The sequence below is a fragment of the Loxodonta africana genome, chromosome 1, assembly GCF_030014295.1.
Source record: "Loxodonta africana isolate mLoxAfr1 chromosome 1, mLoxAfr1.hap2, whole genome shotgun sequence".
NCBI classification, from domain to species: Eukaryota; Metazoa; Chordata; class Mammalia; order Proboscidea; family Elephantidae; genus Loxodonta; species Loxodonta africana.
The window spans coordinates 237160887-237187066 of record NC_087342.1 but is presented as its reverse complement, the minus strand read 5'-3'; the positions used below and the strand labels follow the sequence as shown (position 1 = coordinate 237187066).

The following is a 26180-nucleotide window of genomic DNA, read 5'->3' as shown; positions in this document are numbered from 1 at the left end:
CAGTCTGGTGGAGGCCGTGGTAGATGTGATCCATTAGTCCTTTGGACTGATCTTTCCCTTGTGTCTTTAGTTTTTTTCATTCTTCTTTGCTCTTGAAGGGGTGAGACCAGTGGAATATCCTAGATTGTGGCTTAGAGGCTTTTAGGACCCCAGACGCTAGTCACCAAAATAGAATGTAGAACATTTTCTTTATAAACTATGTTATGCCAGTTGAGCTAGATGTTCCCCAAGACCATGCATGGTCCCCACAGCCCTCAGCCCAGCAATTTAGTCCCTTGGGGAGTTTGGAATGTGTCTATGGAGCTTCCGTGACCTTGCCTTGTACAGGTTGTGCTGGCTTCCCCAGTTTTGTGTACTGTCTTACCCTTCATCAAAGTTACCACTTAGCTATTGTCTATTAAGTGTTTTTCCATCCCCACCCCTTCCCTCCCTCTTAACCATCAAAAACTATTTCTTTTTCATGAGTTTTTACAGTAGTGGTCTCATACAATATTTGTCCTTTTGTGACTGACTTATTTCACTCAGCGTAATGTCCTGCAGGTGCATCCATGTTATGAGATGCTTCACAGATTCATCGTTGTTCTTTTGCATTGTGTAAACTCCATTGTGTGTATGCACCATAGTTTGTTTATCCATTCATCTGTCTATGGGCATCTAGGCTATTTCCATCTTTTTGCTATTGTGAACAATGCTGCAATGAACATGGGAGTACATATATCTATTCGCGTGACAACTGTTATTTCTCTAGGGTATATTCCTAGGAGTGGGGTTGCTCGATCATATGGTATTTCTATTTCTTGCTTTCTAAGGAATCACCATATCTTTTTCCAAAATGGTTGTATCATTTTGCATTCCCTCCAGCAGTTATATAAGAGTTCCAATCTCCCTGCAACCTTTCCAACATTTGTTATTTCCTGCTTTTTTGATTCGTGCCAGTAATGCTGGGATGAGATGGTACCTCTTTGTGGTTTTGATTTGCATTTCTCTAATGGCCATCTTTTTGCTGTTGTGAACAATGAGCATTTCCTCTTGTGTCTGTTGGCCGCTCGAATGTTTTCTTTGGTGAAGTGTCTGTTCATTTCCTTTGCCCATTTTCTAATTGGATTATTTGTCTTTTTGTTGTAGACATACTGGATTTTCTTATAGATTTTGAAGATTAGACCTCTGTCTGATTTGTAATAGTCAAAAATTTCCCAATCTGTAGGTTCTCTTTTTACTCTTTTGGTGAAGTCTTTTGATGAGCATAAGAGTTTAATTTTTAGAAGATCCCAGTTATCTAGCTTATCTTCTAGAGTTTGTGTGTTGTTGGTTATAATTTGTATACTCCTAATGCCATGTATTAGGGCCTGTAGTGTGGATCCTATTTTTTCTTCTATGAACTTCATAGTTTTTGGCTTTATAGTTAGGTCTTCAATCCACTTTGAGTTAGTTTTTGTATATGGTATGAGGTATGGGCCCTGTTTCAATTTTTTGCGGATGGACATCCAGTTTTGCCAGCACCATTTGTTTGAAAGACTGTCTTTTCCCCATTTTATGGACTTTGGGCCCTTATCCAAGATCAGGTGACCATAGGTAGATGGATTTACGTCTGAGTTCTAATTCTGTTCCATTGGTCAATGTGTCTGTCATTATACCAGTACCAGGCTGTTTTGACTACCATAGCTGTATAGTAGGTTCTGAGTTTAGGCAGTGTGAGTCCTCCTACATTATTCTTCTTCAGTAGTGCTTTACTTATCTGGGGCTTCTTCCCTTTCCGTGTAAGGTTAATGATAAGTTTTTCCATCTCTTTAAAGACTGTTGTTGGTATTTGGGTCAGGATTGCATTGTATTTGTAAATCACCTTGGGTAGAGTTGTCGTTTCCACAATGTTGAGTCTACTTATCCGTGAGCATGGTATGTTTTTCCATTTATGAAGATCTCTTTTGGCTTGTTGCAGTAGTGTTTTGTAGCTTTCTTTGTATAGGTCTTTTACGTCCCTGGTTAGATTTATTCCTAAGTATTTTTTTTTTTTAATATTTTTTTAGGGGCTATTTTAAATGGTATTGTTTTCCTGATTTTCTTTTCATTGTTCTCTTTATTGATGTACAGGAATCCAACTGATTTTTGTGTTTATCTTCTATCATGTTAATCTGTTGAATCTTTCCGTTAGTTCCAGTAGTTTTTTCATGGAGTCTTTTGGATTTTCTACGTATTTTTTTTTTTTGGATTTTCTATGTATAGTATCATATCATCCACAAATAGGGACATTTTAACTTCATCACCAGTCTGGATGCTCTTTATTTCTTTTTCTTGCCTTATTGCTCTAGCTTGGACTTCCAGCACAATGTTAAATAGGAGTGGTGATAAAGGCCATCTTTGTCTTGTTCCTGTTCTCAAGGGGAATATTTTCAGCCTCTCTCCATTAAGAATGATGATGGCTATTGGTTTTGCATAGATGCCCTTTATTATATTGAGAAATTTCCCTTCTATACCTATTTTATTGAGAGTTTTTGTCAGGAATGGGTGTGGGACTCAGTCAGATGCCTTTTCCGCTTCAATTGAGATGATTCTTTTCTTTCCTTTTATTTATGTGGTGGATTCCATTGATTGATTTTCTAATGTTGAACCTCCTTTGCATACCTGGTTTGAATCCTACTTGGTGGTGGTGTATTGTTTTTTTGATATGATGCTGAACTCTGTCGGTTGGAATTTTGTTGAGAATTTTTGCATCTATATTCATTTGAGATATTGGTCTGTAATTTTCTTTTTTGTGGTGTCTTTGCCTGGTTTTGGTTTCAGGGTTTTGCTGGCTTCATAGAATGAATTCAGAAGTATTGCTTCCTTTTCTATGTTCTGAAATAGTTTGAGTAGTACCCAGCATAAGCTCTTCTCTGAATGTTTGGTAGAATTCTTCAGTGAAGCCATCTGGGCCAGGGCTTTTTTTGTTTGGGAGTTTTTTTTTAAATTACCTTTTCAGTCTCTTTTCTTGTTATTGTTCTGTTCAGATTTTCAAAATTATCCTGTGTTAGTTTGGGTAGGCTGTGTGTTTCTAGAAGTTTGTCCATTTCCTCTAGGTTTTCAGATTTGTTGGTGTATAGTTTTTGTTAATACTGTTTTGATCCTTTTTACTTCAGTTGGGTCTGTTGTAATGTACCCCATTTCATTTCTTATTTGGGTTATTTGTGTCCCCTTGTGTTTTTCTTTTGTCAGTTTGGCCAGTGGTGTGTCGATTTTGTTGATCCTTTCAAAGAACCAACTTTTAGTTTTGTTGATTCTTTCTATGGCTTTTCTATTCTCTGTTTCATTTATTTCTCCTCTGAGCTTTATTTTTTTTCTCTTGTGGTGGCTGTGGGCTTCTTTTGCTGTCCTCTTTCTATTTGTTCAAGTTGTATAGCTTATGTTTTGATTTTGTCCCTCCCTTCTTTTTTGATGTGTGCATCTATTGCTATAAATTGACCTCTGAGGACTGGCTTTGCTGTGTCCCAAAGGTTTTAATATGATGTGTGTTTTTGTTCTCATTTGATTCTAGGAATTTTTTATCCCATCTTTGATTTCTTCTATTACCCAGTGGTTTTTAAGCAGAGTGTTATTCAGTTTCCATGTAATTGAATTTTTTTCCTTGCTCTTCCTGTTGTTAATTTCTACCTTGATGGCATTATGGTCAGAGAAGATACTTTGTATTATCTCAGTATTTTGGGTTTCGTTGAGGGTTGCTCTGTGGCATAAGTTGTGGTCTATTCTAGAGAATGTTCCATGTGCATTGGAAAAAAATATATACTTTGGAGCTGTTGGGTGAAATGTTCTATATATGTCTATGAGGTCAAGTTGGCTGATTGTGCCCTTCAGCTGTGCTGTATCTTTGCTTTTTTTTTTTTTTTTTTTCTAGATGTTCTGTCCTTTACTGAGAGTGGTGTGTTGAAGTCTCCTACTATTACTGTGGAACTGTCGATTTCTCTTTTCAATGCTCTTAGAGTTTATATTCTTTGGAGCCCTGTCAGTGGGTGCATAGATGTTTATTATGGTTATGTCTTCATGATGGATAGTCCCTTTAATCATTATATAGTGCCCTTCTTTGACTTTTATGGAGGTTTTGTTTTAAAGCCTATTTTATCTCAGATTAGTATTGACACTCCTGCTCTTTTTTGGTAGTTATTTGCTTTGATATATTTTGTCTATCCTTTGATTTTCAATAAATTTACATCTTTGTTTCTAAGGTGTATCTCTTGTAGACAGCATATTGATGGATCCTGTTTTTTTAATCCATTCTGTCACTGTCTCTTTATGGGTGCATTTAGACCATTTACATTCAGTGTAATTATTGATAGGTTTGAGTTTATTGGTGTCATTTTGTAGTGCTTTTTTTTTTTTTTTTTGTGGTGCTGACAATTTCTTTGTTCTTCTTACTCTCCTGTGCTGAATTCTTTTTGTTTGTGAATTTCGTTTTCATTTCTTTTGTTTTTGTAGATTTTGTTTTTATTGAGACTTTATGTTTTTCTTCTTTATTTTGATGAGTAGGTTTGTTAACTTTCTTTGTGGTTACATTGAATTTTACCCTTATCTTCCTAGGTTTGAACCAGTCTATTATTACTTGGTATCACCTTGCCTTCCTCTCCATTAAAAAGTTCTATACCTACACCATTTAGCTCCTCTTTCATTGTTCTGATGTTGTTGTCATTTACAGATTAACCTCTCTGGCTCCCTGTTGTAATTCTTTTGGTTTTAGATAGTCCTTAAGCGTTCATTCCTGAGTTCTTTATCTCTTCATTTGGCACTTCGGGTTTCAGGATTGATACTTGTCCCTGTTTTACGTAGTTTTTCAGGTCTTTGCTGTGGAGGGACAGCATGGTGCTTCTGTCTACGGCATCATGTTGGCCGGAACTCCACGTGATGATTTTAAATGGGAGATCTAGTGTAGCCTATCTTTGATTTAATTATCTGGGAGCAAGATTTGGATAACAGAGTGAAGAGACCTGGAGGGTCCTAACTGCTTAATAAAATGGCTTTTGCATTTTTCTGGGAAATACTTTCATCAGGCTGCCTCCCTAGGACGTGGTCGATTATTCACAGCAGGTTTGCCAGTATTTCTGCAAACTGGTTAAGATTCCCAGAGCTTAAGCATGGGCAATCCTAAAATTTGTCATTTTTTTATGTTGGAAAACAAAATAATTGTCTCTGTCTCCCCACCTCCACCCGTGTGTTGGCGGTTTGTAACTTACAAACAGGTAACCATCATTGTTCTTCTTCATGTAGTCCAGCTTTTTGGATTGCCTGTTCAGCATACAGACCAAATAAAGAAGGTGAAAGGATACAACCGTGCCGCACTCCTTTTCCAATTCTGAATGAGGCCTGAGTGAATGGCACAGGCTCTGTTCGATCACAGGGGTGTGGATCACTGATGCTCACGATTGGTGGAAGGGGATTTGTCTCAGGGAAACAAGCCATGTTGGACTAAGAAACATGCCCAGAAGCACTACAGAATTGCCGACTACATGGGAAGAAGTGACTATTGTTGGTTTTCCTTTTGATGTATGCTCCATGAAAAGTTAAGGGACAGGAGGGGAGATAAAAGATGACAGCTAAAAAGATGGAGCAGCCACAGGACCAGGAAGTGAATCTTTTGTTCATGGTGGGGGACTCACGTGAGCACTGGCCCCATCAGTGCCGCATCCTGGGCTTGGCTGCCACCCCCCTTCTGAGTCCCTTGTTCCCACCCTTCCTTTCCTCCTCCTGGCAGGCGCCATGGGTGTTGAGGAACAAACTCGCTTCTCTTTCTTTGGCTGTTTTCCTATCATAGCAGGCTTGTGTTTTGCGATTTTCCCACATATACCCCTTCAGAGTCTCAAGATCCTGGCCCCATCTGAATTCTGATCAAATGTCCCGAGGGTCATTTGCTGAATGCCCCTCGCTGCTTTTGCTGCTCTGCTACCAGGGCTTCAGACTGGTTCATTCCAGTTCAAACCCCTGTAGAGAATCTGCATTTCTAACAAGCTCCCAGGCGATGCTAATGCTGCTGGTTAGGGATCAATCCTGAGAACCACTAGTAGAGCAGTGGTTCTCAAAATTTATTATACATAAGAATCACCTGGGGATCTTGTTAAAATGTAGATCCTGACTCAGTATATCTGTGGTGAACATGCAGATTCTCAGCAGGGATTGGAACCGGCACAAACTGGTTGAAAGCCCTGTCTGCCACATCTGGGGCCACTCGCTCCTTTCAAGAAAGCAATAATGTGCCCTCTCACTGGGATGCCAGTTTACCTTTTTGCTTCCCTTCATTGTGCTTATTGTAGTAAGCTACTTGTTATAAGGAGCCCTGGTGGCACAGTGATTCAGCACTGGCTGCTAACCAAAAGGATGGCAGTTCAAACCCATCCGTTACTTCTCAGGAGGAAGACCTGGCAGTCTGCTTCCTTAAAGATTACAGCCTAGGAAACCGTACGGGGCAGTTCTGCTCTGTTCTATAGGGTCACTATAAGTTGGAATTGGCTCAACAACAACGGGTTTGGTTTTGGTTTTGAAAGGTACTTATAAAGATGTGGAAACCCTGGTGGCGTAGTGGTTAAGTGCTACGGCTGCTAACCAAAGGGTCGGCAGTTCAGATCCGCCAGGTGCTCCTTGGAAACTCTGTGGGGCAGTTCTTCTCTGTCCTATAGAGTCACTATGAGTCGAAATCGACTCAACAGCACTAGGTTTGGGTTTTTTTTGGTTTGTAAAGATGTGGAAAAGAAAATGTTAAGACTAGTTTTTCCTTGAAATAAAAAATCAGTTGTTTAATTTAAGCATATTGAAATACGTGCATAAAATCCCAGGAACTTGGACAATATGTGACAGTGATCTTTCCCCCAGAATATGTAGGGTCAGAAGTGCTATAAAATAGTCATCGGCCTCTTCGGTCTATGACTTGTCTTTGACGTGTGATAATGTGGAAGTATCTAGTGTAGATAACCAACAGCCCGTTGTCGTCAAGCCGACCCGACTCATGGCGACCCCGTGTGTGTCAGAGTGGAACTGCACTCTACAGGGTATTGTCTTTTCTGTGACTTTAAACTTTCTCCTACTCTGTGGACTTCTCTGGTCCTCGTAGGTCTTCCTCACAGGCTTTTCCTCTGTCTTAGGTAACGTTTTCCTTTAGCATTGTGGGGCAGATTACAGGCTTTTCCTCTGTCTCAGGAAACCTTTTCCTTTAGCATTGTGGGGCAGATTACAGGGTTTTCCTCTGTCTCAGGTAACGTTTTCCTTTAGCATTGTGGGGCAGATTACAGGCTTTTCCTCTGTCTCAGGAAACGTTTTCCTTTAGCATTGTGGGGCAGATTACAGGGTTTTCCTCTGTCTCAGGTAACGTTTTCCTTTAGCATTGTGGGGCAGATTACAGGCTTTTCCTCTGTCTCAGGTAACGTTTTCCTTTAGCATTGTGGGGCAGATTACAGGCTTTTCCTCTGTCTCAGGAAACCTTTTCCTTTAGCATTGTGGGGCAGATTACAGGCTTTTCCTCTGTCTCAGGAAACGTTTTCCTTTAGCATTGTGGGGCAGATTACAGGCTTTTCCTCTGTCTCAGGAAACGTTTTCCTTTAGCATTGTGGGGCAGATTACAGGCTTTTCCTCTGTCTCAGGAAACGTTTTCCTTTAGCATTGTGGGGCAGATTACAGGCTTTTCCTCTGTCTCAGGAAACGTTTTCCTTTAGCATTGTGGGGCAGATTACAGGCTTTTCCTCTGTCTCAGGTAACGTTTTCCTTTAGCATTGTGGGGCAGATTACAGGGACGTTGCACAACACATTTACCGAACCAGCCACGAGTCACAACGCTGTGAGGGGTGTAGCTGGGCTGTAGCCATCACCACCGCTTCTCTTTGTTGTTGTTCTTGGTAGCTGTTGAGTGGGCACCGACTCATGGCGACCTTACGTACAACAGAACGAAAGGTTGCCTGGCCTTGTGCCATCTTTGTGATCACTGGTTCCAGCCCACCATGGAGGCTTTTGTGTCAATCCGTCTCATGGAGGTTCTCCGTCATTTTCGCCAACCCTCTGCTTTACCAACCGTGATGTCCTTTTCTAGTGGTTGGTCTTTCCTCATAACGTGTTCAAAATAAGTGAGCCAAAGTCTCGCCATCCTTGCTGCTAAGGAGCACTCTGGTTGTATGTCTTCCGAGACTGGTTTATTCATTCTTCCACGGCATTTTCAATATTTCTCACTAACACCAGAGTTCAAACACATCAGTTTTGTTCTTCTGTCTCTCTTTTTCGTTGTCCAGCTGTTGCATGCATAAACAACAACGAGGTGATTAAAAAGACCATGGCTTGGGTCAGGTGCACTTCAGTCATTAAAGTTACATCTTTGCTTTTTAAAACTTTAAAGAGAAAAGGTGTGCAGCAGGGTTGTGTCCCTTCACCTTATGTATTCAAACTGTATGCAAAAGACCACCTCCTCCACCTACTCTTAAATATTTTCACGGGCACACACACGCCAAGTCCTTGTAACAGGCTTTCTATCTGGATGGTGAATTTGGGATATAACTCTTTGCAAGTCATTATAAGAAGTATCAGGATAGCAAAGCCTTACCGTGTATAAATTGGAGACTAGAATAATTTCAGGTTTTGTTTTGGCCTTTTGATATTTGCCTGGGAGTAACTTGGTGTTCTCTTAACTTAGCTCTATTATTTCCTTGCGTATGGAAAAGCCTAGTTAATATGATACATGCTGTTAAACCTTTATTAACACTTTTTATGTGTATATAACATACTGACACTCGAACACAAAAGCTGGTTTTTCTCCCATTCGATTTGGGTGACAGAGAAACTTTCAGGCCTGACTGTATGTCTCAGTTAAGATTCTGGGTAGATAAGAAATTGGCATAATTCAATCCATTCATTTTCCCTCAGACTCCATAAACAAAACTTTGAGTTAATTTGGTCGGGGCCGTTGCCAAGTCATATGAGAACAAGTCAATGTCGGAGTCACCGGAGCCTCCTGGCCACTCAAAGTCTGTGGAAGAAATGGTTGTCGTTGTTGTTGTTAGCTGCCATCGAATCAGCCCCCAACTCACGGCAACCCAGGCACAACGGGATCGGACCGCTGTGACCTGTAGGGCCTTCACTGGCTGGTTTTCAGAAGCAGATTTCCAGGCCTTTCTTCCTCGTTCCTCTTAGTCGAGAAGCTCCGCTGAAACCTGCTCAGCATCCTAGCAGCACGCAGGCCTCTGCTGACAGACGGATGGTGGCTGCACGTGAGGTGCACTGGCCAGGAGTTGAACCTGCGTCTCCCACATGAGAGGCAAGGATTCTACCACTGAACCATCGTGCCCTCTGGGAGAGATGCTGGCCAGAACTACACTTGTGTTGCCCTCAGCTCTTTCTGTACTTGGGGGGAAACTCTGGGCTCAGACAGCGTGCCTTTGCCAGCTCAGGCTCCCATGTCTCCGGCCCTCATCTGGGGGAAGACACTGCCCTGGTGACAGCTGAGAACGGACTTCACAGCTGAGACAGGACTGTGGCACACTCCCCTTTGTGTTCCCATGGGAGGCTGGTGTTCAACAATTGCAAAAAGAAAAAAGAAGTGTATTTGGTCAGACAGGATGTAATTAATAGACATGTGGTGAGTGTTCCAGGGGATCCAGACTCTGGCATCTGCTTCCTTGGTGTTTGCCTAACTGGAAATAACGTGGACTTGGTCAGGGCGTGGCACGGTTGAGTTTGTATAGCTGGATTCATGCTGATCACGCTACACCTCCAATAGGTTTGTGAATCTGTCTGTATGAGAGAAGAGAAAGTGTGTACCGAAGAAATGTGTTTTCACAGAGTCCCCCGCAGGTTTTTTGTTTTGTTTTCTTTTTTTTGGTGGAACTTTTTGCAAGACTATAGATACCCTGCTGAGAATACTGATGCTAAATTCAGACAGTTGGATTCAGAGGTGTTATGTTATACATGAAAGCAGTAACTTCAGGCTCCCTTTTGAATCTTGGCAGCCTGATTCTAAAGGAAGGTTTATGTTATTTACTATGTTCATTGGGCGTTTTGAATACCTGCCTCTCCATCTTGCGTCTATTCCAGAATGAACCTAAAAAACCAAACCAAACCTGATGCCGTCAAGTTGATTCCAACTCATAGTGACCCTATAGGACAGAGTAGACCTGCCCCATAGAGTTTCTGAGGAGGGCCTGGTGGATTCGAACTGCTGACCTTTTGGTTAGCAGCCGTAGCTCTCGCTTACTTTATCTCCTGTCTGTCCTCGCGGGGTGAATAGAGGAAGCTGAAAACCTGCCCTAGAATGGAGTTGCCCTCCCACAAGCTGGGATCTGCTTTTCATCACGAGCCCCCGGACTTGTGGGTGTTTGTTTCCCAGTGGTTCTCTTGGCCTCCACTCAAGCAGGATGCAGGTCAGGCTAGGAATGGAGCAGGAATTCCTGGGGGGTTATTCAGCCAGTTGCTCCTCCTCCCATTGTTAATTCTTCTTTGCACCCAGTTTCCCCAACGGGAGGAGACAGGCTCAGCTTTGTGTCCTGTTAAGCCTCGTAGCTCTGGCCTGATGGTGGGGGAAGAGGTCAGTCACAGGCTTGAAGCAGAAGTTGAGCTTTGCATGGACAAGTTAAAATTCACAGAGCTTTTGCTTATGGGAAAGGCCCAGTGGGGGTTTCTTGGGTGATTGTTATTTGACCATTTCAAAGTGTAGTAAGAAAAATAAGCCACTCTGTGGAACAAGTAGCTGAACTTAGGAACTGTGTCAGCTGCTTCCATGACAGCAGCTCCCAGGGCTACACTAAATTATTCCGTCGGCCCCTGCCCCCTGGGCACGCACACACACACACACACAACACACATACATACACACATACCATACACACACACCATACATACCACACACACACACACACGACACACAACATACACACAACACACACCTGCACACACGCACACATGCACACAACACACATACACAAACACATACACATTACACACACCACATGCAAACACACACCAAGCACACACACACATACACACCACACAGACACACATGTACATACCACCTGTACCACACACACACACACTACACACACCACACACATACACACACATACCTCATGCACACCACATACACACACCACACACAGGACACACATATACACATACATACACCACACACACACACACACACACCCTACTTGGGGGTAGCCTGCTGGCCCGGCTCCTTCTGGTAGACCGACACGAGTTTCCCGTGCACAGACTTTGACCTCGCTCTCCATATTTTCAGGGCGCCAAGTTCTGGGTGAGATTCAAGAACATGGATGCAAATCTCAGTGGGGATCTGCTGTAATATTCCAAAGCTGTCATTCTCCAAAAGAATAGCAATTCGGAAACATGCAGAAACAGATGATAGTAGGCTGGTCTTCGTTTTTAAATGTGTCAGCTTGCAATTGATGAAGAAATTTGCCAAGTCCGTTGAAAGCAGTAGCCTAGGTTGGCTCAGTAATAGTGTCATCCAGCAGTGGAACGAGCCTGCCATGTGACAATGAGAATGTCAGGGTCACCACAGCAGTGGGCGGTGGGGGGGACTGTGGCAATGGCAGGGGCCTAGGTCTATGTTACCTCCCTCCTCTGCTCATGATGCTCACTGCTCTCAAGCATCCCCAGTAGCTGCCATTCTTTTTAAAAGAAGCCCATTTCTTCTACAAGTTGTCTTGTATTGAGGAGTTTTACCACCTCCTGCCCACACACAAATGTAAATAAACATGAGAAAGCACCAAGGGGCTTGATACCTACGGCACTGTTGTCCTAGTGCGTGCTGCTGTGCTGATAACCGTGGGGCCACGCAGTGCTGAGCCTGTCCAGTGCACGCCACCACATACATCCCGCAGCATAGCTTCACTGCACACTGAAGAGCTAGAGTCATTGAACATCTGCAGCTGTTGCCGTGGTATCTCAAGTTCAAGGACAAAGTGTTGGTGGTGGACTGGAACTGTCACACCACCAAGGAAAGCACTAGTCTTCTCTGTGCACAGGAAATGATTTAGCCTGGACTCAGCCAATTCAGAATAGTATCCTCAGCTGCTGGCGTTTTCTACGCAAATTTTCAAACCTTTTCTAGTGTGAGTAGTTAACTTTTGGGCATTCTAGTCCAAGAGTTTCAGAAGAGTTTTCGGATTTTCTCCACCATTCCCCACGTCCATTATAGGCAAGGTGCATGTCCACCTGTCCTGCAGGACACCTAGAACGTGGCTGGAGCATTTTGGCAAAATTCCAAGCTAGGCTAGATGTTTCTAACTTTTATGATATGATTTCTTGGACTTTCTTCGAATTTAAAAATTTTATAAAATGCAAACAATGGCCCTAAAGGTGTGGGAAGTTACCAAGCCTGTGTCTCATATCCTCAGCAGGATGATTGGGATGATCTCCTTTTAGCAGAAAACTGAAAATTTTATTGGAACCAGAGAGTATTGACAGAAATAGTTCTCTGCCAGAGACATGGTACCTTATTTATGCCTTGGCTTTCTAGAGAAGAATGCCATACAGACTGAACTTTCCTTCAAAAGGTAGTACTGGTGGTTGCTGTTGTTTGTCATCAAGTTGATTCCAACTCATAGCTACCCCATGTGACAGAGTAGAACTGCCCCATAAGCTTCCTAGGCTGTAATCTTTATGGGAGGAAATCACCAGGTCTTTTCCCAAGGAGCGGATGGATGAGTTCGAACTGCCAGCCTTTTGATTACCAGCCAATGGCTTAGTCACAGCACCACCAAGGGTCCTTTCAAAAGGTTTAGGGATTACTAATATCTGTCTTGGAAGATGTACAACCAGAATGCTCCTTGGAAGCAAGAATGACGAGACTGTGGCTCACCTACTTTGGACATGTTGTCATGAGGGATCAGTCCCTGGAGAAAGACATCATGCTTGGCAAAGTAGAGGGTCAGCGGAAAAAGAAGATGACCCTGAACAAGATGGATTGACACAGTGGCTGCAACAAGGGGCTCAAGCATAGCAATGATTGTGAGGTTGGCATAGGACCGGGCAGCATTTCGTCTGTTGTGCATAGGGTCGCTTTGAGTCGGAACGAACTCAACAGCACCTAAAACAACAACAATAAAGCTTAGTAAAGTAGAGGATCAGCAGAAATGGAGGAAATCCTCAATGAGATGGATTGGCACAGTAGCTGCAATAGTGGACTCAAACATACCAACAATCACGAAGATGTCCCAGGAATGGGCAATGTTTTGTTTTGTTTGCTTTTGCTTGAGGTCTCCATGACTTGGAGCTGACTCAACAACAACAGTCCAGTACACACATACATTGCCAAAGTAGCTACAATAGATTTTGTTTGGATTACTACTGATGACTAGTAAAGAAAAAAAAAAGTTTAAAACCTTTATATTTATATCTAGAACTATTTAGGAGGAATTAACTTATCACACGATGAATAAGGAAGATCGAAGAATTGACACATTTGAATTATGGTCTTGGAGAAGAATCTTGACTATACCACGGACTGCAGAAGAACAAACAAATCTGTCCTGGAAGAAGTACAGCCAGAATGCTCCTTGGAAGCGAGGACAGAGAGACTTCTTCTCATGTACTTTGGACATGTTATCAGGAGGGACCAGTCCTTGGAGAAGGACATCATGCTTGATAAAGTAGAGGGTCAGCAAAAAAGAGGAAGACCCTCAAGGAAATGGATTGACACAGTGGCTGCGACAATGAACTCAAGCATAACAACGATCATGAGGATGGGGCAGTACCAGGTAGTGTTGTACCTAGGGTCGCTATGAGTCTGAACCAATTCAGTGACACGTAACAACAACATGGACTACCAGAAGAACAAACAAGTATGTCTTAGAGGAAGCACAGCCAGAATGCTCCTGAAAGCAACAATGATGAGACTTCATCTCACATACTTTGGGCATGTTATCAGAAGGGACCAGTCCCTGGAAGACATCATGCTTGGTCAAGTAGAAGGTCAGCAAAAAAGAAGAAGACCCTCAACGAGATGGATTGACACAGTGGCTGCAGCAATGGGCTCAAGCATAACAACAATTGTGAGGATGGTGCAGGACCAGGCAGTGTTGCGTTCTATTGTACATAGGGTCCCCATGAATTGGAACCGACTTGATGGCCCCTAACAACAACAACAGCTTATCACACTAAACTCAGTTGTCTAATTCGATGTAGCAGGTTTCACTTTTTTCTTGTTGAATTGTAAGTTTTCCGTGAAATTAATACCACTACCCCCAGCCACTCCACCTCCCAGGAAAAAATTCCATGAACTCACTGGCTTGTGCCTCAGAGGAACATGTAGGCTGCTCTCCACATTGCAGGGATTAATGTTTGCCACCTCTATTCTGGTGGGAAGGTCTGTGTTAATCTACATGATCAATATTGCTTGTTGAGTATAAAAATTTTAATAACTTTAAAAATATTGAGCCTTTCTTTTTCACCAATTAGTAGGTTTATTTTTCACATCCAGAAATAATATCCAAATATTTTCCGATAGCTTTCATTGTTTTTTTTTTTCCTTGCATCAAGTTATTTGATCTTACTTGCTTTTTAAAACTCAGGTAATTTTGCCTGAACTTCCCATTCTGTTTCCTTGTAACTGGATATGATAGTGTCTTAGTCATCTAGTGCTGCTATAACAGAAATACCACAAGTGGATACCTTTAACAAAGAGAAGTTTATTCTCTCACAGTCCAGTAGGCTAGAGGTCCAAATACAGGGCGCTGGCTCCAGGTAAAGCCTTTCTCTCTCTGTCCGCTCTGTTGCAAGGTCCTTGTCATCAGTCTTTCCTTGGCCTGGGAGCATCTCAGCTCAGGAACCTTAGGTCCAAAGGACTTGCTCTGCTCCTGGCGCTGCCTTCATGGTGGTATGAGGTCCTCCTGTCTCTCTGCTGGCTTCTCTCTTTTATATCTCAATGAGATTGGCTTAAGACACTATCTAATCTCGTAGACCTCATCAGTGTAACTGCCGCTAATCCATTTTATCACATCACAGTGATAGGATTTACAACCCATGGGGAAATCAGATCAGATGATAACATGGTAGACAGTCATACAAGGGAATCATGACCTAGCCAAGTTGACAGATATTTTGGGTGGGACACAATTCAATCCATGACAGATAGCAAGAGGTGAAGGACGGACTTCCATTTGGGCAGTTGGCTAGGTGGCTTCATTGTTTTAAACTACCTTATGTATAGAAGCCTGGGGCCCTCTTGATTTTTTTATACATTTTTCTATAGGAAATTTAGAAAACAAAGGAAAGAAAATTAATTATGCACACTTCTGCAACACTGTGATTGTTTAATATTTTGATGCATTTTCCATAAGTCTTTTTTCCTACAAATCTTTTTAAATGCCATAATAATGATAATGTATATAAAATTATTATTTTTTATATGAAATTATTTACTGACTTCTTTAATTTAAAGTCACAATAAGCTTCCTTCAATATTACCAAATAGACTTCAAAATCACTTTTTTAAACTTTTTACATTTAAATAATTATAAAATCACAAAACAAACAGTATAGAGAGCTCCTATCTGCTCTTCACCAGTTTCCACCAGAGGTAACAACTTGCATAACTATAAACCCATTGCTGTCGAGTCATCTGTAACTGTAGTACAGTGTTAAAATCAGGAATTTGATATCTGGTACCATCTGCAGCTCTTCCTTAGATTTCACCAGTTTTACATACACTCATTTGTGTGTGTGTAGTTCTGCGCAATTTTTATATGTAGATTCATGGAACAGCCTGTACTGTCAACATACAGGACTGTTCCATCACCACAGAGACCCATCATGCTACCCATTATACATACACACGTGCACATACACACACACTCATGCCTGCCCACCACCCCTCCCTCTGACAACCACTAACCTGCTCTCCTTCCCTATAATTTGGTCACTTCAAGAATATTATATGAGGAGGCAGGGCCAAGATGGCAGAGTAGTCAGATGCTTCCGGTGATCCCTCTTACAACAAAGACCTGAAAAAACAAGTGAAACTATTATATATATGGCAAGCTAGGAGCCCTGAACATTGAAGGCAAAGTTAGAAAATGGACTGAGTGGAAGGGGGAGGGAGAAACGGTTGAGCAGCAGTGAGGAGTTGCCAGACCTAAATCACCAGGAACCCTCAGGCACCATTCCCTGGAGTGACCATGGCATGGCTGGAGGTAGCGTTCCGGATGTGGTCTCTTCAGGGAGAGACAGCAAGCTCCACAACCTGCTCACACCTTCGGAGCTAGAGAATAACGGCACTCTCAGCAAAAACTAGGTCCTTGTGTTTATTTTACTGCACCCCCAGCCCCCAAGCCAGCTTCAGTAGCTGTCGATTTTTCTGAGCCTGAGATAGGTCCTACTGCACACCCTGAGCTATTCTCTCAGCCTTGGAGAAGAAATAAATTCAAAATTGGGGGTAAAGATAATCTGCCAGCTCCACTAAGCTGAGGGGCTCAGAACAGAAGAGGCTCCTGTCCAGGCACAAACAGTCTGTGAACTTTGAATATCTTTCACTCCTGCATGGACCTGTGTGGGCCTGTTTCAGGAGGATAAGCCCTTGTTTGCACACTGCAACTGTTTCAGCTGTGCAGTAGAGAGGTGGGTGTTTGATGTTTGACACTGCTTTGCCTATTAAACAGAATACTCACCTACCCACATCAGGGGCCTAAGGACTGGTGGCTCCACCTACATCACCTAGCCACCCATTGCAGGGGTCCAAGGATAAGTGGTACCTCCAGTCCTTACAACCAAAAACATTGGGTGCCCATGGTCTGGCTGCAGAGCTTACCCACCTGTGTGCTCTAGGGAACAGGAATGCACCTTCCTTACAGATACTCAGTGGATGGTTGCCAGCCCCCTGCCTTGTTCAGAGCATGACCCCCTTCTGCAACCAGATACCTGTACCTACACCAATCACTCCTGCTGCTCTAAGACTGTAGTACAGAGCCTGTACCACATACTTGATGACCAACTACCTGGACATCTGAGGTGAATTCATACAAGAAAAATGAATGGACTCCTAGGCTCATATACCTGGTAACAGTTCTAGCCATCTGGTGACAGGACATTAGAGCTTCAAAGACAAAAATAATCAAGCTAGCTCGCTCAAGCAGCCTATTTGGGCATATCAAAACAAAACAAAGCAAGAAGCGAGGATACAGTGAGCAAGCATAAAATAAACTAATACAATAACTTATAGATGGCTTGGAGACAACAGTTAATATCAAATCACATGAAGAAACAAACCATGATCACTTCAACAAGCTCTCAAAACAAAGAATCAAGGAATCTTCTAGATGAAGGTATATTCTTGGAATTACCAAATGCAGAATACAAAAGACTAATATACAGAATTCTTCAAGAAATAAGGAACAGGATCAAGCAAAATGCAGAACAAGCCAAGGAACACAGAGATAAAGCACTTGAAGAAATTAAAAAGGTTATTCAAAAACATAATGAAAAATTTAATAGGCTGTAATCATACATAGAGAGACAGCAATCAGAAAGTCAGAAGATTAACAATAAAATTACAGAATTAGACAACTCAATAGAAAGTCAGAGGAGCAGAATTGAGGAGGTGGAAGGAGGAATTAGTGAGATTGAAGATAAAGCACTTGGCACCAATATATTAAAAAATTAGATAAAAGAATTAAAGAAACCCTAAGAATTATGTGGGAGTCTATCAAGAGAAATAACCTACAAGTGGTTGGAGTACCAGAACAGGGAGGAATAACAGAAAATACAGAAAGAGTTGTTGAGGATTTATTGGCAGAAAACTTCCCTGATATCATGGAAGATGAGAAGATATCCAAGATGCTCACTGAACTCCACATAAGGTAGATCTCAAAAGAAAGTCCCCAAGACATATTATAATCAAATTTGCCAAAAACAAAGATAAAGAGAGAATTTTAAGAGCAGCTAGGGATAAGCAAAAAGTAACCTCCAAAGGACAGTCAAGAAGAATAAGCTTGGATGACTCAGCAGAAACCATGCAGGCAAGAAGGCAATGGGATGACTTATGTAAAGCACTGACGGAAGAAAATTGCCAGCCAAGAATCATATATCCAGCAAAACTGTCTCTCAAATGTGGAGGCGAAATTACTACATTTCCAGATAAATGGAAGTTTAGGGAATTCATAAAAACCAAACCAAAACTACAAGAAATACTAAAGGGAGTTCTGTGGTTAGAAAATCAATAATATCAGATATCGACCCAAGGGTAGAAAACAGAACAAAGCAACCGGATATCAATCCAGTTAGGGGAATCGCAAAAGTAACTCAAGATAAAAAAAAAAACGCTCAAAACAGGGAAACTGCGATGTCATTATATAAAAGAAGACAACATTAAAACAGCAAAGAGGGGCTAAGAAATGTAGTCATAGATCATTCATATGGAGAGGAAAACAAGGCGAATACACAGAAATAAAAGTTAGGTTTAAACTTAGAAAAATAGGGATACATATTAAGGTAACCACAAAGGAGACTAACAACCCTACTCATCAAAATAAAATACAAGAAAAAAATAAAGACTCCGTAAAAACAAAATCAACAAAAAAGAGTAAGAGGAAAAGACAATATATAAACTATTCAGCAAAAAAATCAAATGGGAAAAGGAAACTCAACAACACACAAAAAAAGACATCAAAATGACGGCACTAAATTCATACCTATCCATAATTACACTGAATGTAAATGGACTAAATGCACCAATAAAGAGACAGAGAGTACCAGAATGGATTAAAAAAACACGATCCATGTATATGCTGCCTACAAGAGACACAACTTAGACCTAGAGACACAAACAAACTAAACCTCAAACAATGGAAAAAAACATATCAAGCAAACAACAATCAAAAAAGGGCAGGAGTGGCGATATTAATTTCTGACAAAATAGACTTTAAAGTTGAATCCACCACAAAGGATAAGGAAAGACACTATATAATGATTAAAGGAACAGTATACCGGGAGGATATAATGAAATCCGCCAGGCACTCATTGGAAACTCTATGGGGCAGTTCTACCCTGTCCTATAGAGTCGCTATGAGTCAGAATCAACTCGATGACACTGGGTTTGGTTTTTGGTTCAGAACAAGACCAAAAGCTGCTTCTTTGAAAAAATTAACAAGATTGATAAACCACTGGCCAAACTAACAGAGGAAAAACAGGAGAGGAAGCAAATAACCTGAATAAGAAGTGAAATGGGCAATATCACAACAGACCCAACTGAAATTAAAAGAATCATATCTCAGATTACTATGAAAAATTGTACTCTAAGAAATTGGTAAACCGAGAAGAAATGGATGAATTTCTACAAACACACTACCTACCTAAACTAACACAAACAGAGGTAGAACAACTAAATAAACCCATAACAATAGAAGAGATTGAAAAGGTAATTTAAAAACTCCTAACAAAAAAAAGCCCTGGCCTCAGTGCCTTCACTGCAGGGTTCTACCAAACAATCAGAGAAGAGTTAACACAACTACTACAAAAGGTATTTCAGAGCATATGAAAGGATGGAGTACCCCCAAACTCATTTTATGAAGCTAGCATATCCCTGATACCAAAACCACATAAAGACACCATAAAAAAAGCAAATTACAGACCTATATCCCTCATGAATTTATATGCAAAAATCCTCAACAAAATTCTAGCCAATAGAATTCAACAACATATCAAAAAAATAATTCACCATGACCAAGTGGGATTCAAGAATACAACCCTGATGCACGCCTTTCCTGACTTTAAACCAATCAGTATCCCCTTGTTCTGTCCGAACAACTGCCTCTTGATCTATGGAAAGGTTCCTCATGAGCACAATTAAGTGTTCTGGAATTCCCGTTCTTCGCAGTGTTATCCATAGTTTGTTATGACCCACACAGTCGAATGCCTTTGCATAGTCAATAAAACACAGGTAAACATCCTTCTGGTATTCTCTGCTTTCAGCCAGGATCCATCTGATATCAGCAATGATATCCCTGGTTCCACGTCCTCTTCTGAAACCAGCCTGAATTTCTGGCAGTTCCCTATCGATATACTGCTGCAGCCATTTTGGAATGATCTTCAGCAAAATTTTGCTTGTGTGTGATATTAATGATATTGTTCTATAATTTCCACATTCGGTTGGATCACCCTTCTTGGGAATAGGCATAAATATGGATCTCTTCCAGTCAGTTGGCCAGGAAGCTCCCTTCCATGTTTCTTGGCATAGACAAGTGAGAACCTCCAGTGCTGCATCTGTTTGTTTGAACAACTCAATTGATATTCCATCAATTCCTGGAGCCTTGTTTTTCTCCAATGCCTTCAGAGCAGCGTGGACTTCTTCCTTTAGTACCATCAGTTCCTGATCATATGCCACCTCTTGAAATGGTTGAACATCGACTAATTCTTTTTGGTATAATGACTCTCTGTATTCCTTCCATCTTCTTTTGATGCTTCCTGCATCATTTAATATTTTCCCCATAGAATCCTTTACTATTGCAACTCAAGGCTTGAATTTTTTCTTCATTTTTTCAGCTTGAGAAATGCTGAGTGTGTTCTTCCTTTTTGGTTTAAAGTCAGGAAAGGTGTGTGTCAGGGTTGTATTCTTTCACCATACCTATTTAATCTGTACGCTGAGCAAATAGTCCAAGAAGTTGGACTATATGAAGAAGAACGGGGCATCAGGATTGGAGGAAGACTCATTAACAACCTGCGTTATGCAGATGACACAACCTTGCTTGCTAAAAGTGAAGAGGACTTGAAGCACTTACTAATAAAGATCAAAGACCACAGCCTTCACTATGGATTACACCTCAACATAAGGAAAACAAAAATCCTCGCAAATGGACCAGTGAGCCACATCAAGATAAACAGAGAAAAGGTTGAAGTTGTCAAGGATTTCATTCTACTTGGATCCACAATCAACAGCCATGGAAGCAGCAGTCAAGAAATCAAAAGACGCATTACGTTGGGCAAATCTGCTGCAAAGGACCTCTTCAAAGTGTTGAAGAGCAAAGATGTCACCCTGAAGACTAAGGTGCACCTGACCCAAGCCATGGTATTTTCAATCACATCATATGCATGTGAAAGCTGGACAATGAATAAGGAAGACCAAAGAAGAGTTGATGCCTTTGAATTGTGGTGTTGGTGAAGAATATTGAATATACCATGGACTGCCAGAAGAACGAACAAATCTGTCTTGGAAGAAGTGCGGCCAGAATGCTCCTTAGAAGCAAGGATGGCGAGACTGCATCTTACATACTTTGGACATGTTGTCAGGAGGGGTCAGTCCCTGGAAAAGGACATCATGCTTGGCAGAGTACAGGGTCAGCAGAAAAGAGGAAGACCCTCAACAAGGTGGACTGACACAGTGGCTGCAACGATGGGCTCAAACATAACAACGATTGTGGGGATGGCTCAGGGCAGGGCAATGTTTCGTTCTGTTGTGCATAGGGTTGCTATGAGTCAGAACTGACTGGACAGCACCTAACAACAACAGCATATGAATGGAATCATATAGTGTGTCATCGTTTGCGATGGGCTTTTTACACTATGCATAATTCTGTAGAGGTCCTTCCAAGCTGTGTGCATCGTTAACGAGTTCCTTTTTATTGCACAGTAATACTTCATTGTATGGATGGACGGCCGTGTGCTCCACCATTTATTCACTCCGGGACATCTGTGTTGCATCCAGTTTGGAGCTATTATGAATAAAACTGCTATGAATATTTGTGTATGTGGTTTTGTGTAAGTTTTCATTTCTTTCGGGTAAATGACCAAGACAGCAACTGCTGGTTGTTTGGAAAGTGTGTGTTTCTTTTTACAAGAAACTGCCAGAGTGCTGTCCAGAGTGGCTGTACCATCTTACAATCCCACCAAAGCTGAATGAGAGAGATCGTTTCTCCATAGCCTTGCCAGTATTTGATGTTGTCAATGTTTTTTATTTTAGTAATTTTGATGGGTATGTAGTGCTACTGTGTTTCTGCATTTCTCTAATGGCAAATATGAGTCGCAATTAACTCAACGGCAGCAGGTTTTGTTTTTCGTTTTTGTTTTTTTGGTTTTAATGGCAAGTAAGTACATCTTTTCATATACTTATTACCCATCTTTATATCTTCTTTGGTGAAATGCCTGTTTTTCCCTTTTGTCTATTTTCTAATTCTGGCTTGGTGCCATCGAGTCAATTCTGACTCATAGCAACCCTGTGCACAACAGAACTCGAAATACTGCCTGTGCTGCACCATCCTTTCAATTCTTGTTATGCCTGAGTCCATTGTAGCAGCCACTGTGTCGGTCCATCTCATCGAGGGTCTTCCTCTTTTTTGATGACCCTCTACTTTACCAAGCATGATGTCCTTCTTCAGGAACTAATCCTTCCTGATAACATGTTCAAAGTATGTGAGACGTAGTCTCACCATCCTTGCTTCTAAGGAACATTCTAGTTCTACTTCTTCCAGGACAGATTTGTTTGTTCTTCTGGCAATCCATGGTATATTCAATATTCTTCACCAACACCATAATTTAAAGGTGTCGATTCTTCTTCAGTCTTCTTTATTCATTGTCCAGCTTTCACATGCATATGAGGCGATGAAAAACACCATGGCTTGGGTCAGGCACACCTTAGTCCTCAAGGTGACATCTTTGCTTTTCAACAGTTAAAAGAGGTCTTTTACAGCAGATTTGCCCTACTCATTTTGTCTTTTGATTTCTTGACTGCTGCTTCCATGGCTGTTGATTGTAAATCTAGGTAAAATGAAATCCTTGACAACTTCAGTATTTTCTCCATTTATCATGATGCTGCTTATTGGTCCAGGTGTGAGGATTTTTGTTTTCTTTATGTTGAGGTGTAATCCATACTGAAGGCTGTGGTCTTTGATCTTCACCAGTAAGTGCTTCATGTCCTCTTCACTTTCAGCAAGCAAGGTTGTGTCATCTGCGTAATGCGTGTTGTTAATGTCTTCCTCCAATCCTGATGCTCCGTTCTTCATATAGTGCAGCTTCTCAGATTATTTGCTCAGCATGCAGACTGAATAGGTATGGTGAAAGGATACAGCCCTGATGCACACCTTTCCTGCTTTCCTGACTTTAAACCAATCATTACCTTCTTGTTTTGTTTGAACAACTGCCCCTTGATGTATGTATAGATTCCTCATGACCTACTGTCCTGGAATTCCCATTCTTTGCAATGTTGTCCATAATTTGTTATGATCCACACACTTGCATGCCGTAGTAGTCAATAAAAAACAGGTCAACATATTTCTGGTATTCTCTGCTTTTAGCCAGGAGCCATCTGACATCAGCAATTATATGCCTGGTTCCATGTCCTCTTCTAAATCTGTCTTGAATTTCTGGCAGTTCCCTGTCGATGTACTTGCTGCAGCCACTTTTGAATGATCTTCAGCCAAATTTTACTTCCATGTGATATTAATGATATTCTTTGATAATTTCCACATTTGGTTGGATCACGTTTCTTGGGAATAGGCATAAATATGGATGTCTTCCTGTCAGTTGGCCAGTTAGCTGTCTTCCAAATTTCTTGGCATAGACGAGTGAGCACTTCCAGCGCTGCATCTGTTTGTTGAAACATCTCAATTGATATTCCATCAATTCCTGGAGCCTTGTTTTTTGCCAGTGCCTTCAGAGCAGCTTGGACTTCTTCCTTCAGTACCATCAGTTCCTGATCATATGTTACCTCCTGAAATGGCTGAACATCAACTAATTTTCTTTGGTATAGCGACTGTGTATTCCTTCCATCTTCTTTTGATGCTTCCTGTGTTTCCCCATTTTTGGTGATGAATGCAATACCTTGCATCTTCAAGTTGTCATTCCTGGCAGAGTAGACCATATGATTGTTTGATTCAAAATTTCAGCTCACTAATGCCTAGGATATTGATCTTTATGCATTCCATTTCATTTTTGACGATTTCCAATTTTCCTGGATTCATACTTCATACATTCCAGGTTCCGATTATTAATGGATGTTTGCAGCTGTTTCTTCTCATTTTGAGTCGTGCCACATCAGCAAGTGAAGATCTCGAAAGCCTGACTCCATCCACATCATTCAGGTCGACTCTACTTTAAGGAGGCAGCTCTTCCCCAGTCATATTTTGAGCGCCTTCCAACCAGAGAGGCTCATCTCCTGGCACTCTATCAGACACTGTTCCTGTACTATTCATAAGGTTTTCACTGGCTAATCCTTTTCAGAAGTAGACTGCTGGGTCCTTTTTCCTAGTCTATGTTAGTCTGGAAGCTCAGCTGAAACCCGTCTGCCACGGGTGACCCTATTGGTATTTGAATACCGGTGGCATAGCTTCCAGCATCACAGCAACATGCAAGCCCCCACAGTACGACAAACTGACGGATTGCTGGGGAATTTTTTAATTAGATTGTATTATTTTACTATGGAGTGTTGAAGGTTCTTTCTATGGTTCAGATACAGCACTTTTGTTGGATATGTGGTTTGCAAATATTTTCTTCCAATCTGTAGCTTCGTCTTCTTAACAGTGTCTTTGCAGAGAATGAGTTTTTATTTTGCTTAGGTTTAATTGATCAGTTTTTCCTTTTATGCATAATATTTTGGTATCATGTCTAAAAATTCATTGCCTAGCCCCAGGTCCTGAAGCTTTTCTCCTGTGGTTTCTTCTTAAAAAATTGTTTAATGTTTTACATCAAAGATATAAAATTTAGGTCCAGTTTCCTTTTTTTGACCGTGGATGTCCATTGCTGATATATCATTTGTTGAAAAAACTATCCTCCCTCCATTGAATTGCCTTTGTGTCTTTGTCAAAAATCAGTTGTCTGGTGCTCGCTTTGGCGGCACTTATACTAAAATTGGGATGATACAGAGAAGGTTAGCATGGCCCCTGCGCAAGGATGACAGACAAAATTCGTGAAGTGTTCCATATTTTTCTGAACGCTTCAAAGGCTAGCATAACAGGGGCAGGGTTTGGGGACCGTGGTTTCAGGGGACATCTAAGGCAATTGGTATAATAAAATCTAAGAGGTATCAATTGGCCTCAACCCACCTGGAGCAAAGGAGAATGAAGAACACCAAAGACACAAGGTAATTATGAGCCCAAGAGACAGAAAGGACCACATAAACCAGAGACTACATCAGCCTGAGACCAGAAGAACTAGACTGTGCCTGGCTACAACCGATGACTGGCCTGACAGGAAACACAACAGAGAACCCCTGAGGGAGCAGGAGAGCAGTGGGATGGAGACCTCAAATTCTCATAAAAAGACCAGACTTAATGGTCTGACTGAGACTAGAAGGACCCCGTAGGTCATGGTCCCCAGAACTTCTGTTAGCCCAAGACAGGAACCATTCCCAAAGCCAACTCTTTACACAGGGATTGAACTGGACTATGGGATAGAAAATGATTCTGGTGAAGAGAGAGCTTCTTGGCTCAAGTAGACCCATGAGACTATGTGGGCAACTCCTGTCTGGAGGGGAGATGAGAAAGCAGAGGGGGTCAGAATCTGGCCGAATGGACATGAAAGTAGAGAGTGGAGGAAAGGAATGTGCTGTCTCATTAGGGGGAGAGCAACTAGAAGTATATAAAACAAAAAAAAAGAAGTATATAGCAAGGTGTATATAAGTTTTTGTACGAGAGACTGACTTGATTTGTAAACTTTCACTTAAAGCACAATAAAAATTAAAAAATCAGTTGTCTGTATTTGTGGGCTTCTGTTTCTAGGTCCTCTCTTCTGTTCCATTGATCTGCGTGTCTCTGTCTCCACCAAACCACACTGCCTTGATTACTATACATATATAGTAGCCTTAATGTGGGTAGAGTGATTCCTCCAACTTTATCCCCCTTTTTCAAAATTGCTTTAGCTCTTCTTGGTCTTTTGATTTTCCATATCAATTTTAGAATAAACTTTCTCTCTCTCTCTCTCTCTATATATATATATATATATTTTTTTTTTTTGCTATGACTCCATCACCTCCCATTATATATAGAGAGAGAGAGAGATATATATATATATTTTTTGCTATGACTCCATCACCTTCCATTAGAGATGAACTATGTAGATGCTGGAATGACAACTAGCCATGTACAATGAGAACTGACCATCTTACTGTCGCTCCGAGTGGTTTGCACGTTTAAAGTGTATATAATATATCACCTTAAGGGAGCATGCAGGAATTTTAACTCATTGTAATTACAGAGGCCACCACCTGTCTGTCGCTTTGTGGTACTGTGGTGACCTGCATGTTGCTGTGAGGCTGG

At 41.4% G+C, this 26180-nt stretch overlaps 1 protein-coding gene and 1 non-coding gene across 6 annotated transcripts in view; both read left to right on the top strand.

Annotated features, from left to right (window-relative positions):
* Positions 1–26180, top strand: part of RPS6KA2 (ribosomal protein S6 kinase A2) — a 388441-nt gene that overhangs the window by 223459 nt on the left and 138802 nt on the right. The gene's annotated exons all lie outside the window — the stretch shown is intronic.
* Positions 24745–24852, top strand: LOC111753138 (U6 spliceosomal RNA). The gene has a single exon (XR_002787989.1). It is a non-coding gene; the product is annotated as a U6 spliceosomal RNA (small nuclear RNA).